General features: G+C 42.3%; 1 protein-coding gene across 2 annotated transcripts in view; it reads right to left on the bottom strand.

Annotated features, from left to right (window-relative positions):
- Positions 1 to 23,338, bottom strand: part of ATXN7L1 (ataxin 7 like 1) — a 190,142-nt gene that overhangs the window by 140,420 nt on the left and 26,384 nt on the right. Inside the window, exons 1-2 of one of the 2 annotated variants that reach the window (XM_019543561.1) lie at positions 12,275 to 12,354; positions 10,490 to 10,617 (exon numbers count right to left, since the gene is read on the bottom strand). The exons of the other annotated variant lie outside the window; for it this stretch is intronic. The gene's annotated coding sequence lies outside the window, so the exon portion shown is untranslated. Of the gene's footprint in view, positions 1 to 10,489; positions 10,618 to 12,274; positions 12,355 to 23,338 lie in introns of those variants that run through there. 2 annotated transcript variants of the gene reach the window in all.

The following is a 23,338-nucleotide window of genomic DNA, read 5'->3' as shown; positions in this document are numbered from 1 at the left end:
TTGCTGCTCCTAGCAACAGACTCCTCCCATTCCCTGCAGCTCTGCAATGGGCCCCTGCAGCAGCCAGGGGGAGCTCTAAGCTCCCTTTGTGCGACAGCCCAGGGGTCAGGAGGTAGTTGTCTCCTGGTGGGGTGCGGGACATTGCTTCCTGCCCCCAGGAGCTGCCTGCTGCTGGGGCAGGCTTCTCCACTGAAGCCTGGGAGGGGAGAGCCTCACAATTGGGGATCTGGGCTGAGATACCAGAATCTCCCAGAGTCAGCCCTGCAACTGCAGAGCTGACGCTGGGAGATAAAAATCTCTCAGTCCAGGCCAGTCATGGACTTGAAGTGGAAGCTCCCTGGCCCCTGAGCTGTCCCACAAGGGGAGCCTAGAGTACAGTTCTCAGGTAGCAAATATACTCATGATTAGAACCTATTACTGTGCAGTAAGTGTCTATACATGTAGACGTGAACACTTACTGCACAGTAATTAGCTCTACTGCACAGTCAAGTGCTGACACTCCTTGTATGACTGAATGGCTACACCAGTGACTCTCAACCTTTTCAGATTCAAGACACTCTGTTAGATGTTAGGGACCCATCACTGGACTCCAGGCACGCCTCTGAACATGCCAGATCTTTGCTTTCTTTTTTTGATTATGGGAACAAAATACAGAAATGCTTTTGTTGCAAAGAGCTCAAGAAAGGCGGCAACAAAGGCCATAACAGGTCAGAATATTTTGGATGTTATGGAGTCTGATTTGAAATCTCTTGGTTTATTTTCAAATCATGTGTTGATGCAACAAATGTGCTAATACGGGCAACCTTAAAAAGGGCCTTGTGGCATGCTGATTAAGAATCACTGGGCTAGAGACTTAGAAAGAGTGTACCATAGTTTCAGAGATGCGTTCATTTCCAAGCATAACAAAGAAAGTATGTACTGATATTGAAGTCAGTGCTGTAATGGAAATTTTTCTGGATTTACAGATCCAGAACACTTTCAGAGGTAACAATAACTGGATCAGGTGATAAACTAGGCTACCCATTATTTAAGTAACTTTCTAATATGAAATATAATTTGAATTTTAAACTAAAAAAAATAGGGAAGACAGCTATAAAGGAATTTTTCCTCTAGAATTTTAACATTTTATAGGAATGCAAATTATGTCTGACCATTTCAAAATGTGGAACTATTTGGCTTCACAGCACCAAATGTGCCTATACCACTTCAAATTTTGACAAGCATTCTGGACAGAAGTTTTCAAGTCACACGTCTCTAGAATGTACTTCAGACATTTAAGGCAGTCAACAGGAATCCTTCCCTCCCTCAGCTCCTTCACCATCTTAAAATATTTGAGAGACTCAGGTGACAGCTAAACACACATCCTACCTCAGAGAAGGAATTCTAGTACTTCCTTATTTTTGGCTGGGCACATACCCAAAACTCATACAAGTCTCTTAAAGTATTCAGGAAAGAGCTTCAATTTAATTATCTTTAAAGAACTTTTTACATTCTCTCTGTTATTCCACCTCTGATACATGCCATGATCTCAAATTGTGGTTAAGGCTGAAACTCTGATCGTGGTTTACAATCTTAAAAATAAATGGTAGTTCCTTCCAGAACTTCTCTAGGCTCGTTCCAGCCTCTGTATATACCCAGGTTTAGAGCAAGAATGCTGAGAATGAGCAGCGCCACCTCTGCAATGGCTCCTCCCAGACAATGGAGGTTAGTGTGGCACCAGCTTTTAAGACAGCAGTTCTCTCTCAGCTACTCTCAATTTCCTTTATGCTGTTAAAGCTGCAAGGGAAGAGGAGGTGCAGCAGTAGTCAGGTATCTTAGGGCTGTGTCAGCATAGAGATGAAAAAATGGAGGCTTCAAGGGAATGAGAGGAAGTAGTTAAGAAGAACTGGAGAATAGAACACGAGTAAGAGAATGCAGGGACAGCATGAATTAAGTTCTTCTGCAATCTATCCTCAATATGCGCAGAAGAATCATGGCTCCTACCACTGCTGACAGCCCTCCCACAGGCTGATCCAGGTTCTCTGCAGCATCAGCTTTTTCAGAGCATCCCTGGCTCATAAGTGCACTGAAGTGTATCAGAGTAGGGCTATTATACTTTAAGTCAGCAGTCAGCAACCTTTTTTCTTGGGGCAAACTGCAATAACCTAGATACGGTCATTCGTGGGCCAGCCCTTCTCCTCACTGCCAGGCTGTGGGGAAAAGAGTGCTCAATGCCTGGCCACAAGTGAAGCTCTGCAGTGAAACGGTGCTCCCATCAGGGAGGAGCTCTCCCTGTGAGGAACTGATGAGCACTAAATGCCTTAGAGCAGCGGGTCCCAAACTCTGAGAGATTGAACACTATTGTAGCCATCAGTGGGAGGGTTTGGGATTGACAGAGTGGTTGGGAGTAAAAAGGTAAGAAAGGTTTATTGACTTAACAAACACACAACTACATGTAGTATAACAAGACAACAATGACAAACGATAACAATTTGCGTTGGCAACTTATCGGCTTCTCTCACAATTCTGCATCTTCCTTCTGCTGATTTCCGGACGTGCTAGCCAATTTATAACTTTTGAGTTACACTGTTGACTCAGCTACTCACACTCTTACACTACGAACTTTCCTTATGACTGACTAATAGCTGTATAAGCTTTTGCAATTTTCTGATAAGGTTAATTTTAACTGCATCACAACATACAGCTTACAATGCATGAACAAATGATAAGAAACATCTGGTCTAATCCTCATAGAGCATTCAGCAAGCACCTTCACTATATAGACACAACTTTTAGCTGTCACCCACACCACCAATTTAAAACAATACAACCTTAAGTACCATCAGCAAATTTTTCAGTTCAACCTTAAGTACCACTAGCAAATTTTTGTCATATAAAGTAATTATAATAAACCTGTTAACGTGTACCACTGGTGGTACCTGTACCACAGATTGGGAACCACTACGCTATAGAAAGGGAGGTGAGAACCGAAGGAGAATGGCTATACAAATAGTTGACTGTTTAACCCTGAGCAGGGAGGAAGGTTTTGGTTAAACGGTTGCTTGCTTTTTGTTTTGCTTGATAGAGTTTACAACCAGAGGACAAGCTGTGGCTATTGGAGAAGGTCTGGAGGCCACAGAGGGTGTCAGAGGGAATGTGATGGCTTGAGTCTGCCTCGGGGCAGGGGCACAAGCCACAGGGGTGCCCCAGGGGCATGTGGGTACTTTGGGCCCTGCCAGGGGCAGGAATCAGTATGCGTGCAGGTGGAGACTGAGAGCATCCAAGCCAGACAGATAAAAATAAATGAGGTGACCTGAAGCCAAGAGGGCTAAGGGCCAAAGCTAGAGAGAGGCAGAAACCAGGGCCAGGGGCTGAAAGCCCAAGAGAAGCAGACATCAGGACCAAGAGCCCAAAGCCCTAGAGGGGCAGAAACCAGGGCCAAGGGCCCAGAGCCTGACATGGGCTGGAGCCCAGAAGCCAGATCCAGTATATTGGGCCTGGGCAAAAGGCCCAGCTAGAGAAGAGGGATAGAATCTGGGAAAGCCAAGGCCCAACAAGGGTGTGGGGGCCTGACACTGTCTTGAGGGCAAGATGCCCCATTATCATTATAACTGGTACCATCTGCAAGGCATGGGCATGATTATAGGGGATGTCAGAGGCCACAAAATTTGTCCTTAAGGCAATTAGTCTGCTAGAGCATGGACTGACCAGGAGTGCCTCACTTAGCACCTGAGAGGCTAGGTCTGGGAGGGACCCACTGACTGATACAAGACAAGGGCTCACTCCAGGACCCTGGGGCACCCTCTGTCTTCATCATTCAAACTAATTTCATCAAGGCATGGCAGGTGAGAGGAGGAAGGAAGGTGTCTAAGAGCTGGAGTGGGGCAGGAGCCATGTGGCCACCAGCGGCCATCCTGGCTGCCTCTGGGGGCTCAATCCTATTACAGATGCCTAGAAACTTTAAAAGTAAAAGCTAAAATTATACACAGTCTGAGTATACCTAGAGAGGCATATAAATATATCATTTGGACTATACCAAGTTGATGGGTTGTTTGACACCACTGACAGATATTATATCTATACATGTTCACCTGAAATCTTGCTCATTGTACCTTCTTATTTTTCTTCAATTATTTTCAGGTAGCATTTGAGATCTTATGCTTCTTTTTATCCAGTTGGCCAGAGATGTAGTTAATTTATTTCAAATAAACCAATCAAACATTTAAACAAAATCCTTGCAAGTGGGAAAGTTACCAGGGATGAGGAGCAAAATCTAGATTTCTCAGTGCACAGCTTTCTTTCTGACAAAAGCCATTTTGTGCTTAATTCAATCACAATTAAAGACAACTGAATTCCTTCTATTGACTTCAGCAGGAGCTGGTTCAGACTAAATAAGAACATCCTGACAAAAATTCAGTTCTTTGTCTTTTAAAGACAAGTATGAATGACTACCATTCATAAAAGGCTTCCATATTCTGGCTACCCAACTATATGAACTCGTTTGAATGACAGATCAAGAAACACCGAGCTCCATGCAGAAACACTTCGCTCCAAAGAACCACCTTCCAGAAAAAAAAACAAACAACAGTGGTTCTCTGACTGCTCTGTTTAGAAATAAAAATAGCAGTAGCCAAAACTATTAATTCATCTTGCATCAATATAGTCAGAATGGCAATATCACATTTTAAAAAACTCTTTGTTGGTTGATAACATCATCAAATTATAAATCTTTGCTTTTCACTATACAGTTTTTACACTGAATTGAACTTAGACATTGTAACTGGACTGGGTTTTAGGACTGTGCAAAATGGGCCATATTCAATTCAGATTTGGCCCAAATCGGGGACAGTGATTTGATTAGTAGATTCGGATCACAGTCCCAAATTGATTCGGCCAAATCTGAAGATTTGATGCCGATTGGGAGAATCAGCAATTCAGCCACAGGTACCAGGCACAGCTCGTGAACAGTGCAATGGTGGGGCGGATGGAGTGTGTACAGGGGATCCCCCCCATGTACTCAGCAGTGAACCCAGAAGTGGACCGAAGTGGACCGTGGGTCCCCACCCAGGGCCCAGCAGGCACCAGTCGCCAAGCTGGGAGAGTGCAGGGGGGAAACACATGACAGCGTGCTCCCTGGCAGACGCAGAAGTGCTTCTGGTCCACTTCCAGGTCTACTGCCAAGTGTGCTGGGGACCCCCTCATGCTCCTGTGGGACGCTCCATCTACCCTAGCATCTCAGCATTCACAAACCGCTGGTACCCTGAGGTAGGTAGAAAAAAAACATTTAAAGCTGTGTCTATGTCCAAATCATCGAATCTCTCCAAATCGATTCAGAGGATTCCAGTTCAATTTGGAGAGATTAAAGGGTCTCCTGATTCAATTTGGAGATTTGGCCCCCAAATTGGGCCAAATCCCTGTCTAATTGAATCAGTGACTGAAGCATCGTAGCCCTACTGGTTTTCTTTTGCTTTCTAGTCCCCAGGCACCACTGCAGCTCTTTCTATGTGTCCTCTGACCAAAGGTTGTTTTTGTTTTTTAATATCATGAGCCTAGATGAGAGCACTAGGGCAACCACAGCAATTCTAAACAGAAGACAGATATTTTGTGGTCTGGTATGGATGCCAATATGTCTGACAATTTTTTGTCTTCTGTATTTGCAGCTGAATTTCCGCTAGATAAATTAAAATACATAATTAAAAAAACACATTAATTCAGTTTTATGTTATTCTTTAATCCTCTTTGTAGTTCAAGGTTGGACATGTCATGTCAGTGGCCCTAGAAGAGGACCTAGGCAGAGCAAAGATCAGTTCTTAACTGCACTGGCTACTCTCAGGGCTGCAAAGGAGAGTTTGGAGGACAAGGAAAGTAGACAGGCGAAGTAAAAATGTTGAAGGCAGGGGAGAAGCCTGGCAGAAAACAGAGCCTGTGCCTGGATCACAAAGGTCACTAAAAGGGAGGCAGGAGCACTGTTGGACTCCATTGACAAAACTACTTACACCATTTCAGTGACATGGTGCTTAGTTCTGTTAAGTCCTATCATTATGAACGTGTGAATGCTTGTGTATCATAGCAAACACTGTGGGATGGGGGTGAGGAAGAGGGCACAGAGGCCATTACAAGCCACTAAGGGTTGCAATGATACTGGTATCATCAAAATAATGACCTGCAAACCAAAGTACAGTGGTTCTCAAACTTTTATTTGTGTGGACATCTTGTATAATCTTATGGATCACTACTTTCACACATTTTGATTGAATGGGCTATTCCATTCCATGTGGAATTAAAACATTACTCTGGCAACAGCAGAAATTGCTTACATGGAAGTGTCATATTTAAAAACAAAATACCTATCCAAACTACAAACTATACAAACTACAAACAAACAAACTGTAAGTTAATAGATGGAAATAAGAAAGCATCATGTGACCTATAGTTTCATAGTAGTTAGGGGTCAGAAGGGACCTGAATCTACTGTAACCCGCCGCCACTGGTTGGAGCACACACTGGGATCACACGACCCCAGACAGTTGTTCATCCATACACTGAAGCCCATCCTATTACCATCCACCCACTTTTATAGTCTGTCTAAGTCTAATTGCAGCCTCTCTCCCCCTTCTAGCATGCCTACCTCTCCCCACATCTTCGTGTCATCGACAAACTTGGACGTGTTTTCCACCCCCTTGTCCAAGTCACTGATGAAGATGTTGAACAGTGTAGGCCCCAGGACCAAGCCCTGGGGGATCCCACTGTTCACATTCCGCTAGGTCAAGTACAACCCATCCATCGCCACTCTCTGGGTGCGCCCCATCAGCCAATTTTTGACCCATACAACTGGGTAGGCATCAATGCCACAGTTGCTCAGTTTATTAATGAGAATGGGGTGAGAGACAGTGTCAAAGGCCTTTTTAAAGTCCAGAAAGACTATGTCCACGGTGACATCATCATCCAGGGATTTAGTTACCTAGTCATAAAAGGCCATCAGGTTGGTGTGGCAGGACATGCCTTTGATGAACCCATGTTGATTTCCCCTGGGCATGATCTCCCCTGCTGGCCCCTCACAGATGTGCTCCTTGATAATTTTTTCAAGGATTTTCCCCAAGACTGATGTGAGGCTTACAGGCCTATAGTTTCCTGGGTCCTCCTTTCTCCCTATCTTATAGATGGGGACCAAATTAGCTAGTTTCCAATCTCCGGGCACCTGGCCCATGGACCACAATCGTTTGTACAGCCGGGCCAAGGGCACAACAATGACTACCGCCAGCTCCCTCAACACCCATGGGTGGAGGGCATCAGTGCCGGCAGATTTAAAAACATCCAGCCCTTCCAGAAGATCCCTAACTACTTCTGCGCAGAACCGAGGTCTGGCAGTGCTATCCTCAAGATGGTCTGTGGTGGGAGAGCTGTCCTGTTCCCTGTCCAAGAAAACAGAGGTAAAGAACTTGTTAAAGATTTTGACTTTCTCGTCTGGTGTAGCCACAAATTTACCATTTGAGTCTAACGGGGCCCTACATTACCTGGTGCCCGCTTCTTACTCCCAATGTATTTGAAAGAGGACTTTTTGTTGTCCTTAATCCTGGTCGCTAGAATGAGCTCCATCCCTGCCTTGGCTTTCCTACACTCATGGGCCAAGGAGGAGTATTCCTCCTTGGTGATAGCCCCTCTCTTCCAGAGAGTGTATGCCTCCTTTTTGGCCCTCAGGCATTCTCGAATGTCTTTGCTGAGCCCTGGGGGTTTCAGAGCACTCTTACCCCGCTTCTTTCTCTTGGGGACTGTCACACTCTGACCCTGGAGGATTGTCCCCTTAAGGTACAACCATCCCTCATGGATTCCCATATCCTCTACCTTTTGGGCCCTCAGTGCCTCCCCCACTAATCTCCTCAGTTCGTTGAAGTTGGCCCTTCTGAAGTCAGGGGCTTTAGTCTTGGTATAAGCCCTCAACACCCTGCGCTGGATGGTGAATTTCGGCAGGCAATGAACACCGTCACCCTGGTGATCAAGGACCTGCAGTCCTCTCATCAGGTCACCCTGAGTGGCCAAGACCAGGTCCAGCAAGGCCCTAGTGGGGCTGTGCACCTCCTGGATGAGGTAGAGGTCCTGTATTTCAGCTAGGAACCTATGTGAACGGTCAGACCTGGCTGATTGCTCCTACCAGCAGGTATCTGGGTAATTTAGGTCCCCCCATGACAACGACATCCCTAGACCCAACTGCCTCCATAAGCTGTATTGAGAAATCCTGGTCCAACTCAACTCCTTGGCAGGGTGGTCTATAGTAGACACCCACCATAAGATCCCCTTCGCCTTGCCCCCCTTGAAGTTTGACCCATAGTGCCTCTGCCTGACCTTCCTCTGCCCCAACCTGACAACTTATGCATGTCAGTTGGCAAGGAGACATCCTGAAGAGCTTGGTACAGCTGAGGTAAAAGAGCAAAGTGCTGGGGACATCCTGAGTATACAGCTAATTTTCTCCCGGCATTGAGTACAACTTTGGGCAAGAAAATAAAAAGATCGGTAAGGCATGATTCAGATGGAATTCCAGAATGAGTTTAAGAATTAATTTAGAGAGTGATTTTATCACCACCACAACTTTGGCTCTGTTGACGGCAGTCCAACCATAAAATCATGGAGTTTGTAGTCTCTTTATACTGATGTAATGGTCAGGAGAAACAATGTCTTGATGGTAAGGTTCTGTACCGAGCACTCAAACAGTGTCTTCAAAGGAAGGTGCCGTAAGTTTGAGGACAATGTGAAAGTACCATGTCAAAGTTGAGTCCCTGATGACAAGGAAAACATGAAGAATGCCCTTGAGGAACTTTGATCCTGGAGGGTATATGACCATTAGATAAGATCACACTGGAGTAGAACACATCAACAAAGGAAAGAGTCCTTCCAAAAGATAAAAAACATTAAATACTTTCAGAAGTGTCACATAACCCAAAGTCTCAGATACTGCTGGGGAGGGAACCAGTAAAAAAACTGCTGCTGCTCCAGCTGCCCATTTTGCTAGCAGCACAATTTTCTCCTGGCAGTTGGAAGTCAACACAGCCTCCATGCATCACAGATGCCCCAGGTGCCTGACTGTGTTGTTATAACTCTGCTCATTTAGCTCTTAGTTCACCATAAATGTCACTTTTTTCCTTTGACAAGCTGAAGAGGTGAGAAGCAACACAAACAACTGTCAATCAGTGTTTTGTATTACGCCACAAACTGCCCTAGGGTTCAGCTTAATAAATAAGCATTTCCTAATGACAAGTGTTCTACTACTGAATCCCAAACTATCAAGAATTTTCTACAAGTGACTTCTTGAAATGTAAAGCTTTAAGTACATGCACTATAAGCAGGACAAAGTTATAGTCTATTTTTTCTCTTGTGAATACAGTATCAGAAATGCAGTACATGACCATCACCTACTTTATAGACAGTCTGTGGGCGGTAAGCCTTTCCTTTTATCATATTTTCTGTTTCCTGTATTTGAACTACAGTTTTAGATTAGGTAGTCTAAAAAGGAAGATTAAACACATCTGAAAAGCTGCTCCACTTAAAGTGTATTGATGTTTTCTAGTTCTCCCCTATTTTCCATTAGGCAATGCCTCAGAAATCTCTTGTAGGGAATAATACAGTGTAATCTACCTTTCAGGTAAGCATACAGTCAGAAACACTTTGCACACAATTCAATGGTGAGTATAAGTAATCTTTTGTTTTGGTAAATTCACAATTTAAGAGTTAAGAACATAACATCTACTGTTGTGTACCAATATAAATATTGTAAGGGTGGCAGGTTTCTTAGTCCCATTTCCCCATCAACACAAATCAATAAAAATGTTATTTTTATGTTGTCTGAGAGTCGAACAGTTTTCAGGAGAGAAGCTGAATGCATAAAATGTGTCACTAATTCTTATTTTGTGTGCAGGTTCTCATGCAAGTATGTTTGTGACAACCCTTACATTTTCACCCGGTGTTTTTCTTCTAAATCATAACACAAAATATGGGCAGTTTTTGTAAGCTAATTTGGCAAGTCACAATGTCAGTCTCTAAATCTTACAGTTAAGGCACTGGACTAGCATTAAAAGATGCTGGGGGTTCAATTCCTGGCTCTGCCACAGAGTATTTCTGTGTCCCTGTGTAAGTCCTTCTAGACCCCAGTACCTAATCTGTAAAGCGGGGATAATACTTCTTTTGCCCACCTTGTCTATTTAGGTAGTGCTTTTCATTGTTTCCTTATCATGCATCTGTACAAAACCCCCCACAATGGAGCCTTGATCTCAGTTACTACTTTTAAAAGAGAATGTTGCTGGGACAATGGCTAATGCTTGAAATCTCACAACTTTTCTAACAAAGAACATCACAGATAAAAAGATTCATCCTAAAAAAAGATATACCCTAATTTTATATACATCAGTTTCACAAAAACCTAATCATATGTATGCTCTCCAGTATAGGAAGAGTCTCTAGGAGAAGTAAACCCATGAGCTTTCCCATTTCATTAAGTGTTATTATGGATTCCTTTACTTACTGCTGTCAGAACATCCAATACTGCTGAAGAAAGTATTTTCCTTATATTCCACCACTCGGTCATCAGACAATTCATAGAAAATTCAATCTACTTTCTCCTCTTCTTTTAACGTTAGATATGGACTAAATCTGAAAGAAGAGAAAATGATTCCGCCACTGCTGCCTAAGCAGGAAAATCTGTTTTTTCCCCCAAGTCAATACAGGACAACAGCATCTTGAGTCTTTCTCAAATTTCCTCTTGCATTCTAGCTTCAGGCAGTAGAGCAAATAGGGAGGAGGGAAAAACAGAGTGGGTGCTTTATCCACTAGTGTTAAAACATACTAAAACACTCTGACAAAAAACAGAGGGTTGTTAGTCCAAAGGGAATTGGGCATTTAAAAATTCTGTTGGAATAAAAAGGACCATGTTTTACTTCAAAAGACTGATAATAAATACTGTGGAATAAAAAATGTTCATCTCTACTTTTACCATGATATCTCAGCAACAAATTTGCTCTTTTATATAAAAACGTAATTCCCACCTCCTGGAGCGTATTATATACATTTTTACATTTAAGTTATTTCTCTTATAGAGACAATAAGTCTTATATAAAATGTGGTTAATAACACTCACAAAAGGCAGCGTGAGATTACAAGTTTGTTTGGTAATAGGATACAGCTCCTTTCACCTCTAGGCTGCCACTGACTAATGACTGTTTCGGTGTGATAGATGTTTGGTGACCAGCATGAAATAAATTTAAGTAAGACGTCTCCAATATGAAAGATACTACTACAACTGACTCCATGAAACGATTGTTGGCCATGCTACAATTATTCAGCCATGAAAAGACTAGGAAACTAAATTATCTACTTGCCTAGAGAGGTAGGCTTTCCAGGTCTAGTTGACGTACACTAAAAAGACTATGTGGTAATTTTCTTTGCTGTGCAGAATCTATTCTACAGACAGTTTTCTCTAGGACTACTTGCCTTTAAAAATCATAAAGTTAAAAAACAAGTATAACTTTGAGCATAAGATGACTTGGCACCTCAAAGTAACCAGAAGCTCCTTCTGGAACTATACTAGCCCTGTCTCTTGCAGTCTATAGGTATTACATGAACTGGGAAAGCTGTGAGATTAAACAAAACAAAAAGTAGACTAGTGGATATCCATCACTGTGCAACTTCGGAATTCAATTTAAAATTTTAAAAAACTTCTCTCGTCTTGAAACCTTGTTCTTCCCTATCCCTATGACTTTCCATAGCCAAAGGTGGCGTTCTAATTGTTTTGCTTCTTTTTAATTGCTCCTTTTTTGTTTAAAGCCACAGACAAACAGCATCTTCAGGTCTTGTTTCAAACATTGCTATCCTCTCAGATGTGCTTACAATTAAGCCTTGCAGCATGTCTGATCATTTCTTACATAAAAATATGTATATTATTGTTTATTGAAGTGGGAGAGAATGTGGTAGGAAAGCAGCTAAGACTTGTCATTATGGATCTATCTCTTCACAAGACTTGCATCAAAGACCACACCTATGCAAACCATTATTAATGGTGTCTGGTTATTCAGGTTGAGAGTCAAAGGCAGCCAGGCCCCTCTCTGCCATTGGCTACATGCCCTGACCAACCTAGCCGAATGGATCACCTGGACTTAGCCAGGCCTTTGACTTTTGAATTGAAGTAAAACTCCTCCTTCCATGCAGGTTCTTTCATTTAACCCTTCCTTTCACCCATAACTCTATGCCGTTTTTCAGACTGCCCCCCCACGAAGCCTGGGTTAAACTTCCTGGTCCAAAATATTTTAGTTACCTCTGATTTTTCCAGTCTCTCCTAAAAAATACCACTTCAGCCAGCCTTCCAACAATAGCGCTCCTCTCTCTCTTGCCTGCAATGAAATAGTATTTTACAACTAACTTTAAAAAAATCTTGCAACTACAAGCAAAATAGACAGATGCAACACCACATATGCTTTATCTCCATTTCCTTCTTACTCTCTCATTGTACAGCATCAGCAAAGGCCCTGCTCTTATACATGGACAAATTTCTGTATGTATACAGGAGCCTGTATTTATTCAATATATTACAAGATTGGGACTTAGAGTGAAAACTTGTTTTGAATAGGTACCTTTTCTTCGTGTATTTGGTCAGAAAATGCTATGTACACTGATGGCACTGAAGAACCATTTTTACGAAGTGACAATTGCACCTTGTCATTTAGACAGGATTTCATGTACCAAATAAAAAGTAAATCACTGGGGTGATTTTCATTTGTTATTCCACATAAAGTGTACACAAATAAGGCCTGCATGCTTTGATTTTATCCTTCTCTATACTCTCTGTATGTGGCAGGTTCAGAACTAAAAAACAACAAAGTTAAGGACTTATAGATGTATTTAAATTTAACTATATGCTCATCTCTCTGTAGTTTTAGGGCCTTCAGTTTCAAATTCTTCATGACAGGGACCATATTTGTCTACCCATGTGTCTGCAAAGCACTGAGGAAAGTGCTGGTCTCAAACAGGTCTCTAGTCAGTGGGTACCACTGCAATACAAATTAATATTAGAAACTGTAGTTCACAGATATAGCACCTTAGTTCTGGCACACAACATTATATTAGGAGCAACACACCAAAACACAGGAAGCTGGCAGTTTGTAATTAAGGTTAGGTTCTTCCCTCTTGTGAATATTTTTTCTAAGGTTCCCGAGTTTGGAAATGCCATAGTGTTTCTTTGTACGCTTCCTTCTCAGTTACAGATAAAACAACATGTTTTCAAGCTCTAAACTGTACTTTTACTTCACTGTAAGGAACTACACAAATAGAAGTAATAATGCTTAGTCTGTTAAACCAAAGCTAGTTGTGGAAATAGTAATGAAGACATTTTTCCTATGCAGGTTCTAAAACCCAAAATTACAGACACAGCTATTAAAATTCAGATGACATTACTACAAGATTAAGGAATGTCAAATATAGAACTGACTGCCTGATGTTATCCTAGCATGAAGTACAAGTTATGTGCTGAAGACCACTAAAAAAAAAAAAAAAAAAGATTCTTCCAAAAAGGTTTAGGCCAATATAAAATGCATATTCTGGCATCACTGCGAATCCAAAAAAAGCACCTTTTATCTTTGCTGAACTTTAACACCTATTAACCAACAGGTACACACAAACATCATGTCAAGACTATTCACCACCAAATAAAAAAAGTGTTGTTTTATTTTGGTTTGGTTTGTTTTAAAAGCAATTTGTAGACAAATTATCCCTTGGACAGCAAAGTTCAAAGAGCAAATACTCCAGCTAGGGAATCTAAAGAATAAGCATACCCCCTTTCACATTCTAGCTGTACAATAAGTTTTATGCTGTCTCAAGCTATCTCCACTCAGAGCACTTTACAGGTATAGAAATACCAGTATATTATACTGGCAAAGCACTCCTGGCATGGATGCAACTAAACAGGCATAGCTGTTCTTTGCCCTGCAAAAAAAATTAAACCATACAGGTAAAATCAGGGTTTTGGAGTCTAATTGCAACTACAGGAGAAACTTCTGCCAACACAGCCAACACATTCAGAATCATAACTCTCTGACGGAAGTGTGCCAGCAAGCCTGTAGAATAGATCTGATATTACTCAACAGCCTACATGCCAAACTCAGCAGAGCTTCCTAATGTATGACCAGTTTGTAACTGGCACTTAAGTTCTGCAACAGGCATTCACACACACTATGTTCTTCTTTTCTCTCTGACTTGGCCTATCAACTGAGCTGCAGGAACCATAGAAAGACAAATATTTGGCTCATACTAGAACTCTGGAACCAGAGAGGATGCTCCCTGCAAGAACTTCATCCTAGCATGCGCTGCCAGGATTCATTTTTGAGCAGGAGAAAACAAGTAAGGGGGAAGGTCTTGAGTCACTTATGAAGCTTATTATTGGCTAAGAAAGAAAAAAATATCATAAAGGTGCTTCTCCCCAGCCTTGAAGTGTTGGTGCATGTTTACTCTGAAAACTAAGAATATGAAGAGTAATTCCGAGCAAGGTTCCCCCATCTAGTACCGGTAATTCTGAGGCAACAAAAGGAAAAAGAGGAAATAAACTTGAAATGAACATATGCCCTACTTGTTTAGGTCAGGATAAGATGTTCTGTACTACAGGATATGCAATTATAACACACAAATCACCAATTTAGCATTGTTGCTCCATGAGACAGCACCTATTAAAAACTTATCTGAATATAACAGACATGCTTTAAAGTAAGGAAGAAGAACCTTTATTGTTCAGTTACTTCGTATTAATAGGGTGTCGTAATTTGATACACGTGAAATGATTTTCTGATACCTGCTTATGCAAACTTCGCCCTTTTATTTAATGCACAGAAATCCCACAACACAGTCATTTTCACCTGCTCAAGTCAGTACTATGGAGATTTGGGAAAACTTACCTTCTGGACATTTTTGGATAAATTTCTTAAAATCAAAACACGTCACTTATCTTCCCCCAATCTTACCTTAAATGTGCGACAGCCGCAAGCAAGTTTATAAGCAATAGTTTTGCACAATGCCACTTGGCTTTCCATAAAGTAATGACACAAGTAACATACTGCAGTACTTCAGGATGAATGAGATGCACCATAGCAGAGCATTAGCTCCACTACAGTTAAGGATGAAATGCTCTTTCTGTTTAAAGGGCAACTTTAAGTAGCCACCATGGTCACTTACATTGCCTTGAAACTTGGTGTACCTCAAGAACATTCAGGTTAACAGAAGTGATCCAAACATGGGCTCATTTGATCAAGAAATTTCTGAGACAGAGCTACCTGATAATTCATTTTTTCCTATAGCTCACATTCTGTTCTCTTTTTTTCCATCCACTAGCGGATCAAATATGTCTCTGATCAATTCCCTGTGGAACTCAGCTGCTGAAACGCATGGCTCTTCTCTCATGTGCATAACAACTGTGTAAGCAAGTGTACTACAAAGCTATCAAGATTTTGCAACATGGATCATGTCAGAGATTTCACCCACCAGCCATGTCCACATATTCCAAACACTTCCAGGCACAACTATTAACTACATTCCACCATAAAAGTGAGGAAAGTTGTGTATCAAGTAGCAACCATTCACAAAAGAGTTCTGAAGGAACTCAAAGATTAAAGTTCATAACTGCTGGCAATAGTATAGACTCTATTGTTAGAAACAGCCTCCATGCCAGAGGGCTGGTGAGTTGCCAACATAACACCCATCTTCAAAAAGGGCTCCAGAAGTCATCCTGGAAACTACAGACCAGTGAACTCACTTCCATCCCTGCCAAGTTGGTAGAATCCACAATAAAGAATGAAAACACCAGTCGCATTGACAAATACGATTTGTCGGAGAAGAGTCAGTATGTTTCTTTCTAAAGGGAAATCCTGCCTCACAGATCTGCTGGAGTTTCTCTGAGATACCTTGCATTTTAACAATCACATGGACAAAGGGGATCCAGTTAACAATGTATTTGGACTTTCAAAAAGTAGTCAACAAGGTCTCTCACCAAAAGCTTTTAAAAACAGCTACTGTCATGGGACTGGAGAGAAGGTTCTTTTGTGGACTGAGAGCTGGTTAAAAGATAGGAAGCAAAGGGTAGGGCTAAATGGCCATCTTTCAGGAAGGCAGGAGGTCAAAATCAGGGTCTTGCAGAGATGTGTAATTTTGTTTAATGTTTTCCTCAGTGGCCTGGAAATGGGGCTGCACAATGAATTCTCCAAGTTTGCAGATGACACCAAATTACAGGCAGTCCTCGGCTCCTGAAAACTGCATCTTAAGTTGAAACACTGTAACTTGGAACCAATTTTTTCATATGAAAACGTTATAAATGGGGGATTGGTTCCTGAACCAAGATCTGATACTCTATTTTCACCAGAAATAACCCCAGGATTTTGTACTCAATCAATTATAGATGAGTAATATATTTACATTCATGCATTCATTTGCAAGGACTTCTTTGAGGTGACTTTGCTGGACTTTTTAAAGGGCTCTTGGTTAAACTTTTTGAAGGGCTCTTGGCTGGAGTCTTCTCAGGAGTCTTGGCTGCTTTCTTAAAGAAAGTGTCCAAGGAAGTTTGGATAGATGTTCCATAGGAAGATGAATGACGCAGCAAACTTGTTCGCTGGCATGGCATTGCATCAGATCAAGCGTTGTAAAGTCAAAACTGATTTCATAAAGTTGAAACAGGGTGTCAATTTATAAATGTAAGCGTGAAACTTTGCAACACAAAATCCTGTAAGTCGAGGACTGCCTGTATTTAGGATAATCGTGTCCCAAGCTGATGGACAGAAGTTGCAGGAAGGTCTCACTGAGCTAAGTGGGTGGGCAAAAAAAAAAAAGGCAGATCAACTTCAGTGTCAACAAGTGCAAGGTAGTGAACATGGGGAAATGTAACCCCAAGTATAAGTACACAATGCTGGGTTCTGAACTAGCTGTTATGACTCAGGAAAGAGACCTTGGAGTCCTTCTAGACAGTTTTCTGAAAGTGTCAGCTCAGTATGCGCCAGGAACTAAAAAAGCCAATCAAATGCTGGGCATTATTAAGAAGGGAACTGAAAACAAGATGGAGGGCATCATCATGCCATTATACAAATCCATGGTGCACTCACTTCTTGAATACTGTGTGCAGTTCTGGTCCCCACGTCAAAAGTATGTAGTAGAATTAGAGATGGTACACAGAAAGGCAACCAAAATGATCAGGGATATGGAGCAATTGCTTCACCAGGAAAGGCTAGAAAGCCTAGGGCTCTTCATTTTGGAAAGGAGAAAGTTGACGGGGAATATGAGGTGTGTCGACCAGTGAACAGGGAACCGTTGTTCACCAAGTCCCAAAATATTAAAACTAAGGAGCACCCACTGAACTAACAGGAGAAAATCCCACAATGTGTAGTTAACTTGTGAAATTAATTGCCTCAAGAAGTGGTAACAGCATAGCCAGGTTCAAAAGAAGGACTAGATCAAGTAACGGATGACATATTAACAGCTGTTGAACAGAATGACTGGAGATGTTTCCTGTGACATCTCTAAACCTGTAGCAGTGGATGCCAGGGAAGGTACTGAATAGATCACTCTAGTTATCTCCGTTTCAGTGCTCTCCATCTATAGCATCCACTCCTGCCACTGTCAAAGACAGGATACTGGGCTAGATGGACCCACTGTCTGATCCACTATGGTGCTTCTTATATTCTTAACCATGCTGCCTCAAAGAGGGAACAGTGACCTGGAACTCAGAAAACTTGGGCACGACTGTCTCTCACAATCATACTGGGTGCTCTCTTGGCCATGTTACCTCACTTCTCTAGCTCAGTTTTCCCAAATATACAAGAGGAAAACTGATATTTATTTTCAGTTATCTGGTCATTGATTTATAAAACTGTTCCAGATGTAAGGGTATTTTTGTGATACTTTTATTGGACCAATTGTATAATTGGAACAGAAGTCTAGCACACTTTTCAGGCTGGGGTGGATAAAAATCAAATAATTAAAAAAATCAAATTAAAAACATTTTTAAAATGTACATTAGATTTTTAAAATTGTTTTAATTTAAATAATATTTAAGTTTAAATATTAAACCTGCTTAAAATTAAATTTGAATGTAATGCAGTATAGGCTAATGTATAAATTTAATATAATCTATTAAAATAATTTAAATAAAATAATAAGTTGAGTCAATGACCTCTATTAAAAACTCTTTGGTGATGCTCTCTTTGAGCCATTCTTGGTGTCAATGAGTGGGGTACAAGCCAACAGATTCAGCACAGGCCACTTGGATGGCAGTTTAAAAACCCTTCCTGAATTCCCTCAATGTTGCCTTCAGTTGTGGGAAGGGTAGAGAGCTTTTCATGAAGACAGTGTTGGAGATCCTTGCAGACCTTCAGGCCTTGAAGAGATATGATGCTGAAAATCCTTCACATTCCTTTTGGCTGTTTTCAGTGTTTTGGAACAAGCTGGATATTCATAATTGATCTGAAAAGACTATCATCTGTCTAGTATTCATTCACTGGTTCCTTGCATGGCTCATGTGATATGCTAAGCCCTCCTTGACCAGAAGGGAAGCAAGCATTCTTTTTGGCAAGATAACACCTCATCTCTGCAGAAGACGACACATCAGCTCCTCAAAGGAGGATCTGGGAAATCAAAAATCAGTTGTGGCAAGACGAAGCCAAGAAGATTCAGCTATATGCTGACAATCATGACACGCACAATTTTTTCCCAGCACCAAAAGTCATCTACAGTTCAACTTCCTGTGACTGCAGGATGGCTCTTTAAATAAGTCTTGTCCTTCAAGACAACCAATCTATCTAGGCTAAATGGAAAGAGAACTCTGAGGCAGTCCTGAGCTGCGAGTCAGCTGTGATGGATGCCACCATCAAGTCAGTCCCCCAGCACCCCAAGAGCGGATCTCTTGCCAACACTCATATCCTAAAAAAAGTTTAGTGTGTCATCAGAGAAACTAAGAACAACGACAAGGATACTGGACTGGATGGCATACCTGCTGAAATCTTCAAGGATGGTGGTGAGGAACTGGGACTGAGAAGAATTTATTCTTCAAATTTGGAACAATGAGGAGGTCCCTGGGGATGTGAGAAATATTAGCATTGTGACTACCTTCAAAAAAGGAAATAAAGTGGGGGAACTATCAAGGTATTACCCTCCTTTCCACATCGAATAAAAATTCTTGACTGCATCTTTCTGAATTGTCTTATACCTCGTCCTGAGGAAGTTCTGCCAGAATCTCAGTGTGGTTTCAGACTATCCAATGGGGCAACTGACATGATCTTGGTTGTCCCCCAGATTCAAAAAAGTGTCAGGAACAACATATTAACTAGTATATGGATTTCACTGATCTTATTAAGGCCTTTGACTCTTGTCAGGCACAAAGCCTTATGGTAAGTACTCGCCAGATTTGGCTACCCTGAAAAAATACATCAAGAGCCTGAAGCTTCTACACGTACAGAAGACTGCGACCTTTCTTTGTTGTGGATCCATTTGTCATCCGAACTGGGGTCAAGCAAGGATTTCAAAGACATCAGGGCTGGAAGGGACCTCGGAAGATCTTTCAGTCAGGCCCCCTGCCCCAGGGGCAGGAAGCCAGCAGGGGTCATAGGATCCCAGCAAGATAAACATTTAAATGTCTCTTGAAGGTGTTCAAAGTAGGTACTTGAACCACCTCCGGTGGCAGTCTATTCCAGACCTTGGGGGCTTGGACAATAAAGAAGTTCTTCCTTATATCCAGCCTGAAACGGTCAGAGAAATTTGTGACCATTTCACCTTGTCATCCCTTGGGGTGCTCTGGTGAACAGACGTTCCCCCAGGTACTGGTGGCAACCCCTGATAAACTTATAGGTGGCCATCAGATCACCCCTGAGCCTGCACTTATACAGGCTGAAGAGTCCCTTAGCTCTCAGCATCTCATCATAAGGTCTGTTTTCCTGACCTCTGATCATGTGCATGGCTCTTCTCTGGACTCTCTTAAGCTTCTCCACATCCTTTTTGAATTGTGGTGCCCAAAACTGGATGCAGTACTCCAGCTGTGGCCTCACCAAGGCCGAGTACAACAGGAGAATTATGTTCTGGGATCTGCTTGAGAAGCATCTATGGATGCAAACTAGGTTTTGCTCGCTTTACTAGCTGCAGCATCACATTGCTGGCTCATGTTCATCTTGTGGTCAGTCATGACCCCCAAGTCCCTTTCATTCGTAGTGCTAGCCAGTGTAGACTGCCAAGCCTATAAGCATGGTGCAGGGTTTTCCTCCCTTGCATTTTTTGGTGTTAAACACCATCAAGTTCTCATCTGCTCATTTCCTGAGCCTGTCAAGGTCAGCCTGGATGGTCCTCCTGTCCTCAGGTGTGCATGCATTACCCCAAAGTTTGGTGTCATCAGCAAACTTGGCCAGTCCACTTCTGATACTGTCCACATCATTAATGAAGATGTTGAATAGTATAGACAGAGCCTTGAGGGACCCCACAGGTCACAGGGCACCATGATGATTGATTTCCAACAACCACCACCCTCTGGGTCCGACCACGGAGGCAATTCCCCATCCAGCAGATCATGGTGAAGCCAAGAACGCAGCTGGCCGGTTTTGCTAAGAGGTGATCACGGGATACCAGATTGAAGGCTTTTCTGAAGTCAAGATATATGACATCAATCTCTTCTTCCTTGTCCAGGTGATAGGTCACTTGATCGTAAAAGGAAATAAGATGGGTCAAGCAAGACCTAGCCGCAACAAACCCACGCTGGCTCTCTCTCAGGATGTTACCATCAGGCAGTTTCCCAAGAATGGTCTCTTCGATAATTTTTTCCAAGATCTTCCCCAGGATAGAGGCCAGGCTGATGGGCCTGTAGTTTGCCGGATCCACTTTCCTCCCTTTCTTGAAGATAAGCACCACAGTGGCCTTTTCCAATCTTCAGGGACTTCACCAGAGCGCCAGGAGCTCTTGAAGATCCATGCCGGGGCTGAGCTATGATGTTTGCCAGCTCCTTGAGTCCCCTGGGGTGTAAGCTGTCAGGGCCAGCTGACTTGAAGGTCTCCAGCCTCGCAAGGTGTTCCCCATCACAAGGTCAGCATTGATGGAAAGTAAGGAATCTCCCTCACCCAGGTGTTCCCATCCCATAATGGGCAGGGACTGGTGAAAAACTGACACAAAGTACACATTTAGCAAATTGGCTTTTCCTTGGGCGTTGGTTGTCAGTTGTCCCATCTGGTTTAGCAGGGGTCCAGTGTTGACCTTGCTTTTCCTCTGGCTTCCAACATACCTAAAAAAGGACTTGTTATTGTCCTTGATACTTGTAGCTAGTTGGAGTTCTCTCACAGCCTTGGCTTTCCTGGTTCGCTCCCTGCAGATCCGGACCAGTGCAGAATATTCCTTGGAGGTCAATCCAGTCCTCCATCCTTTGTAGGTCTTTCTTTTTAGATGCAGGAGGTCCACTAGATGTGACATGACTCCAATTCTGTTCTCCCTTTTTTTGACTGTCATCCTGGTTCTCATTAAGGACTGACTCCCCTCTGGAACTGACACTGAAAACCAGAAGACTTGGAGGGCTTTTCAACCTGGAACATTTTTCACTTAAAGACTAAAAATATTCAAAATGACCATTCTTAACCTTCAATATAGTGATGACTGCACCATCTTTGCAAGCAGTTAGGAAAACCTCCAGACTACGCTGGGTCTTTTTGCAGAAGTCTACCATCGGGCCTCTCTTTCAACATCAAGAAGGCTAATGTGCTCTATCAGCCTGCTCCAGGCCATGAATGTGACCACTGAAAGGCCCTGGAGTTAGTCGAGCACTTTCCTTACCCGGCTAACCATCTCCCTCAGAAACTGAACACTAAGGAAGAGAACCAGCACAAGATCTAGTCCACATGGAGCTCCACTGGGAAATTGCTCTGGTGTATTTTTAATGATTGTGATCTTTGGAAAGACACCAAGATCCAGGTCTATAATGCCATCACCACTCTTCTCTAGAGATATGAAACATGGCTGACTTATCATCATCATCGTCTCAAAAGCCTGGAGAGATATCAGCAATGATACCTGCAGAAAATCCCGCTTCAGATGGGAACTTCACCTCATAAACACAAGCTTCCTTGATCCTCAAGCACCAACTTTGCTTGACCGGACAGTGTGTGCAGGTGTTTGACTTCTGACTCACAAAACAAGTGCTCTACGCTCAGCTTAGTTGCTGCCTAAGAGCCTGTTGTGGCTAGAGGAAAAGCTACCAGGACACATGGAAGACATGCCTCAAGAAAACAGATGCTGACTCAGAAGCTGGGCAGAACTTACTGCTAATGAACTACAGTGGTACTGCAACCTCAACCAAGCAGCAGCCTGCTTCAAGGTAAAGCGTCTGGCCCTCAAAGCAGAAGACAGACATCAGAGGCAGGAAAAGGAGAGAAATCCTAGCCTATGACCTACTCTCTGCAGCGGAAAGACTAGCAACTTCTGCAGACAAATTTGTCTCTCAGTGATTAGACCTTTAAGTCACCTCAAGGCCCATCAGTGAGTGAGCTATGGTATCATCAATGAATTGAGGGATTGCCTCCACCAATGACCACCATTAAAAACTTGGAGTTAAAGGCTGATTTTCTTCTACATAGGAAAGTGGGGGAAAATACCTATTTTTGAGGTCAACCTTAAAAATACAACACAATATTTCATGTATTAGAGGCTTGACCCTGCAAGGGATGCAGGATCTATACTACTGGATGCAAAGGACCAAAGTCATCACAGCTGTTGGAACCTGGTCTCTGACTCCAGCAGACACCGTCTTGTGTACTCCTTGATCAAGATTATCCACTAAACCCACCTGGATAATATCAAGCTCAAGATAGTGTAGGAAAAGGAGCAACATTCTATGGAACAGAGTACTTTCATTTCAACACATGGAAGCAGAAGGAAAAAATTGCCATGGCTGCAGGTCTTAACAAAGATCTGGGAAATATTTTCAAGAAATTCCTGTGCCACTGAGAAAGAGAACATGTGCTAAATGTAAACTGCAAGAAAATGCAGGGGCTGGTAGCCCAAATCAACCATTATGAAATATGCTTCTAAGTTGGCAGTGATGGGAACATGTCTGAACCATCTGGATCAACTGGTTAGTAAACTTACCATTTTTGAACCATTCTTATGGGCTGACTACCATACATTACAATGCTAATAAATAAGAAATTTATGACAATAACTTTAGTTACTTTGGGGGGATTACTTATGAATTTCAAAATGTTCCTGGTCAAAATTTAAAGAATATGCTAGTTTGTGGGAGCATTTGTCAATTATACATTTTTGGGAGTTGAAAAAACAAGAAAGTCTGTTTTTCTCTTCCACTCTATGTATACAAGAAGAGAGCAGGATG

The sequence above is a fragment of the Crocodylus porosus genome, unplaced genomic scaffold (assembly GCF_001723895.1).
Source record: "Crocodylus porosus isolate Cpor-Errol unplaced genomic scaffold, CroPor_comp1, whole genome shotgun sequence".
NCBI lineage: Eukaryota > Metazoa > Chordata > Crocodylia > Crocodylidae > Crocodylus > Crocodylus porosus.
The sequence above is the reverse complement of the archived record's forward strand: the minus strand, read 5'-3'. Positions and strand labels throughout refer to the sequence as shown.